A 6,008-nucleotide genomic window follows, 5' to 3' on the forward strand; every position below is an offset into this window, starting at 1 on the left:
GGCTTTTCCACCTCTGCTCACCCCCATCCCCGCCCCTCCGCTTACCCCCAGTGCCCATCCTCGTCCTCCCCACTCCACAGCATCCCCAACTGACCCTTTGGCTGTTATATTATTAGAATATGTTTATATAAAGCACGTATTAGGCCACAGCCTGGGGTCACAGTGCTTGTCCCAGCCACCCACCCATCCCCATAGCATCAGTGCCAACAGAACCTACCTCTGCCAGAGCCCGATCCTGCCCGCTGCCGCCAACGGCTCAGGAAGTCGGCACTCGTCGCTCAGGAAGTCACCAGCTTACGTGCCCCAAAATCACCCAGCAACACGCACCACAGCTTGCAACATCACCCAGTGTCACCCAGTGCCAGCGTCACCCACACCCTCACCGCCACCTTGCCCATGCCGTGCTCGCCGGGCTCAGACCAGGTTTAAAATAACTCCACTTGTCCATCTCCCTGGAACAGAGCTTTAAAAGGAAAAGGGAGATTTGGATGGGGTTGTTTTTTTTTCCCTTCTTCTTCTTCTCCTCCTTTTTTTTTAATCCTGTTGCTTTTTCCAGCACGTCCCACCTTCTTTTTCTCCCCCCTTCTTTTTTCCATGAAGAGCCTCTGATTTGTGCCGAGACTTTTGACTCACTAGGAGAGGAATGCTGTTAATTCACACGACTTGAGTGTATAAATATATATATCTGAAACTGCCAAGGGGGTAGGGGGGGTGGTGAAAAACCTGTAGGTCGTGTGGGCTGGGTCCAACAAACCCTTCTTAGGGGATGGAGGGGACGATGGCAGCGGCGCTGTGGAGCCCTGGCTGGGGTTTTATCTGATGAGCTGCCAAGGGCAGGGTGGGGATTGAAGAAGCTCAGCTGTTCTGTGCTCCGTAAGAGGATACCCCCCGGCCCCGGCGCGGGGCTGTTTTGTGGATATAACCAGGCAACAGCCGGCTCGGGTGTCAGCAGCCGGACCCCGATGCGCTCGGCAGAGCCCGACGGGATGCGGGCACGTGCTGGGTCCGGTCGGCGCAGGGAGAGATGCGGCTGTGCAAGAGCCAGGGTGGACTTTGCTCCGGTAAACAGAAGTGGTGAGGAGTTATCGGCGGCGCCGCCAGACGGGCGAGCAAAAGGCAGGAGAGTATTTGAGGGAGTAAACGTTCCGGCTGCTGGGATAAATGGCAGCGGGTCTGGTCGTGGCCCTGCCCTGCCACCGCGGCGTCACCGGCGTGGACGCACCTGGCGAGTGGCTGAAGGGGGTTGTGGGGAGCAAAGAGCAGCTGGGGTTCACCTTCCCTCCCCTCCAGTGATGGGATGCTGCCTTTTTTCCTTCCCATTTTCCTGCCCTGAGGGCAGAGATGGAGCCGGCACCACGGCCTCACCACCCTGGCACCACCACCTTGGCAGCGCCGTGGCGGCACGACAGCTCCATCCCTGCGCTGTGCTCCCCATGGTACTTAGGGACAGGTTGAAAGTACTTAGGGACAGGTTGAAGGTACCTGGGAGCTTTGCCCAACCTTGGGGCGTCCTTGGGCCAGAGGCTCCAGTAGTGCCAGCAGCACCATGGGGTGCCCAGCCTGCCCAAACCCCCGGCGTCGATGGCGTTCAGCAGTGCCAAACGGCAGCGCCCTCCGCACGCGGGGCTCGCTGCGGCTCTGTTTGCCCAGGGTGCGGAGGGTCCAGCTGCGGCGGGGGGGAGCGGTGCGGCTCGGGCGCCCCATGTGTGCCAGATCTGAAATCTGATCTCAGGGAAACAATGTGATTCATCGCCTGAGCCGGGAAGGCGTCCAGAGACGGATCCTGGCTCGGAGGGCGGCGGCGGCACCGCGCGTCCACCCCTGCGTGGCACTCGCGAGGTGCCTCCGGGTGGGTGGGGGGGTCTGGGGATAAGGCTGAAGCAGCTGAGGTTGCGTGGGGGACATCATCTGGGGGGTGTTTGCCCAAGCCAGGGGGTTGGATGCTGCTGGGAAGAGCCTGATTTGCTTTGCCTCCTACCTCAGTTTCCCCAGCTAAGAGCTGGGGGTGGTTCCCTACCACCTTGGGGCCCACCAGTGGCAGTGATGTGGGGGTGCCATGGTGATGCTGCTGTGGGAACCAGGACAGGAGCTTGCACTGGCAGGCCCATCGTGCATCTCCCACCCAACAAACCTGTGCACTGGCTGGGGGGGAAGAGGTTCAGAACAGACCCTGTGAGAGGGAGGTGAGGTTATCCAGTGGGGCTGAGGAGTCAGGAGAGGAAGAAGAGGAGGGAGAGCAAGAGGAGTGCAGCTTGGGCATGTGTCCAGCTGGGCCAGGGTGCAAAGGGGGAGCCTGAAGGAACTGTCTGCCCCACAGGGACCTTGGGAGCTCCCCGGGAGCAGGGCCAGACCCTGTCCCCAGACCACAGGCGCCAGCGGCTCCTCCTTATCTGGGTGCCAGGTCCCGCTCTGCCCCACGGTGAGGGGGCCCGAAGGAACGTGCCATTCCTGCCATAGCTGCTCTGGAGGGAGCTGCTGGCCTGGCCAGAGGAGCAGGGATGGATGGGTATAGGGTCCAGCTGCAGGGATTGAGCACTCAAAGCCCCTGCCAGCACCACCCGCTCCTGCATCGTGCTCCTTCAGCTTTTATCTTTGCTCAGCCCCGATATCAGGCTTCAAACACTTGCAGATACCAGGGGTTAAACAACTGCCTCAAGGCCGCCCTGTCCTGGCAGCTCCCACAGCAGCCCCTGCGCCCGTGAAGCTTCTTACGGGTGCTCCAAGCAATGCCCACCGTGGTGTGGGTCTGCGTGGCTGGGTGTGATTGTGTCCTTGCACAGCTGGCTGTGTGCAAACGACCAGCCTGTGACAAATCGCTGCCACAAGAGCCCAGTGTTATTCACAGCCCCGGGGCGCTCGTAGACTGGGGGCTGCTGGGGGTTGATGGGGGCTGCTGCCTGTGAAGTGGCGTTTGAAGGGCACCTGGTCTTGGTGTGGGGCACATCGGGAGGAAATCAGCTGACGTGTCTGTGGCACTGAACTGGTTTGGGTGGGAAGGGCCCTCAGACCCCACAGTACCACGGGCAGGGACACCCCACCCCACCCCCAGCCCCCCCCCAGCCTATGATGCTCCAAGCCCCAACCAACCCAGCCTCAAATCCTGCCAGGGACCCAGGGGCAGCCCCAGCTTCTCTGGGCACCCTGTGCCAGGGCCTCCCCCCTCCCCAGGAAGGATTTCTGCCTCCCAGCCCCTCTCCATCCCCCTCCTGCAGCTGAAGGCCGTTCCCCTGGGCCTGGCCCTCCCTGCCCTGGGCACCAGCCCCTCTCCAGCCTTCTCCCTTTTATAAACCCTGTTTTCACAGCAGTGGTGGCAGCGCTGCTTGTGAGCAGCGCAGCGAAGAGTCCCCGTGTCCCAACGATCGCTGGCAGGGTCACTGCTGCCTGGGCCCCCGCGGAGAGGGCTCGTCACTGGGTTTTTCCATGTCCCAGGGCAAGCAACTGGGAGCAGCAGCTCCGGTTCCTGTCCCTGAGGGAGGGATTTGGAACAAGCGGCTCCTGTCCAGGGACTCAGGGGGGTGGGAAGCGGCACCCGCAGGGCTCAGCAAGGCTGGGGCAGCCATGCGAGGACCTTGTCCTGGCTGCCTGCGAGTGCTGGAGGCATTAATGAGTAATGAGGGAGCAGCCATCCTTCCCACTGCCCCCGTGGAGGGGCAGGGAATGGGGGCAGAGGACGGGCTGAGCGCTGCCCAATGCACCGACCTCACTGAGCTCGTGGTGTCCTGGCACAAGGGACCAGAGCTTTGGCAGCTGCTGATGCTGCAGCCGGTGGCTGATGGGTTTTGGCACCTTTAGGTGCAGTTTGGGATCTTACCTCCCTGGGTGCAGGCATGAGGGGGCGGGTCTTAGGGCCTGTATCACACCCTATACACAACTCTGCCTCCCCTCCTGCCTGCCTCTGCCTTGGCCTCACAGGAGCTGAGCTCCAGCCAGCTGCTCTCCCCACGAGGTGCCCGGCATCCTTGTGACCACTCTGGCTGTGTGAGCAGAAAACGAGTTATCCAGCTGGGTACCCTGGATGCTGGAGCTCTCTGGGAGCAGGTAAAACTTTCTGGGTCTCTGCACAAAAGGCTGGTGCTTTAGGAAGCCCTGAGACCTTCCTTCTCTTCCAGGACCCAGACTGTAACAGAGGGAAAGCTGACCATGACCTTCCTTTTCGCCTTCCTCTTCTACATTACTCGCCCTTCTCAGGAGAGCTGTCCCCGGAGGGTAACGGATACTCTCCCTCCCGCTGTGGTTATTTGGACAACGCGCTGTCACTGTGTGCAAATACATTTTTCAAACTGGTTCCACAGGCATCTGTGGAGGGGGCAAGGTGTGAAAACCAGCATCTTTGTTTTGGAGGCTCGGAAGTTGGAGCCGGCGATGAAAAGTCCACAGAAACACCCTAACTGGGGATTAGCTCTTCCCCAGCACTGTTCTCCTTGACATGGGTGAGCATCACCTTGGAGAGCAGTGGCATGCTTGGCCCTTGCTCTGGGAAGGAGCTGTTCCCCTGGGATCAGGGAGGGGTCACGGGGGTACCAGGAAATTGCTGCCTGGTTGTTCCAGCAGCTGTTTAGGTCTCAAGTCTGGGTTCAGGGAGTCGAAGGCTGGGGTGAGAGGCAGAGAGGCAGAAGTACAGCAAGTCTCAGCCCTTCTGCAGTGTTGCATCCCTGTCACCGATGGCTGGTTCTCCTGAGCAGCAGCAGGATGCTCAAGCTTTGCCCACTCCACTAGACACACAGTGCTGGTGCCCGAATCCCACAAGGAGATAGATGGCAACACGCTGGGAAGCCAATGGGGTGGACAGGCTTCTTGCTTTGTAATTTCTTCTTCTAGTCATTTCTGGTGGTTGGCAAACTCCTCTGGGCATGCGGCCAGGCCTGTGCCAGCCTCCGGGAAGGACGCGGCTTAAAATGTGATGCTGCAGCTTTCTACCTCCCCAAACACATCCTCACCCAGGGACCCAAACCCTGCTGAGCTGAGAGCCTGGAAATGCCTCAGAAACCACCCAGCTTCTCACCAGAAGCAGCTGCCTGTCCTCCTGGGATGTGTCACTGCTCCGGGCCAGGCTCCCGTGTGCATCTTGTCCCCTTGTGGCTGGATTCCCGTGGTCGCTCTCCTGAGCAGCTCAGGCTTTGAGGAGAGGCTTTGGCTTTGAGGAGAGGCACTGCTGTTCCTGGGGCAGCTCCCAGGAGCTCTCAGCTGCAGGCAGAGGCCGGCAGAGCCATATCCAGCGGATGAACTCCCCCCTTAGCCTGTGTCATCCCATTTGCAGGAGCTGATGTGTTATTAGGGACAAGACGGAGTGTGGCACAGGGGGTTCCCTGGAGTGTGTTGGCAGCAGCAGGTACTCAGCACCCAGCTCGGCTGCTGTTTGGGGAGAGCTGTGGCACCCTGGGTGCTGCCGTCGGAGGTGACACGGCAAGTGTCACCCTCGTGTCCAGCAGGTGGGGAACCGGTGGTGGCGACGGGGAGAAGACAAGGGCAGGACACGGTTGCCGGGCCCGGCTCCTCTGCTGGGGACAGGGACAGCCCCCCGCTCTCCCCCTCCCCCCGTAGATCCGGGGATGACGATGCTGTAATGACTAGCTCCGGGCCGGCACGGATGTGCTGCTCCGCTTCTCTCCCGGAGGGATGAAGGAGGGACCGGGGACGGGAAACGGGGGGTCCCAAGGGATGAGCGCAGCCCCCGGCTGTCCCCGCACGGCCCCGCCCGAGGGACAAAGCCGGGATTCACCGGGGAGACACGTCTCGGGGAGCCCCCGGGGGTGGCCTGGAGACACCCGGTGCCGTTAAGGTCAGGGTCCCCGCACCGGTGCTGCCCCCCCTCCTCCGCCACCGGGGCCACCTGCGGGCTGGCGGCGGAGGAAGGAGGTGGCGGGGGGGGGGGGGTGGAGGGGGGGGGCGGGGGCCGGTGCGGGCGGAGCCTCCCGCAGCCCAGCCCCGCCCCGCAGAAACTTTCCGTCGGCGCCGGGCGCTCGGCGGGAGCCCGGAGCGGGGTCGGGGCTGGAGCAAGAGCCGGGCGG

This window comes from Gallinula chloropus, assembly GCF_964237585.1.
Source record: "Gallinula chloropus genome assembly, chromosome: 22".
NCBI classification, from domain to species: Eukaryota; Metazoa; Chordata; class Aves; order Gruiformes; family Rallidae; genus Gallinula; species Gallinula chloropus.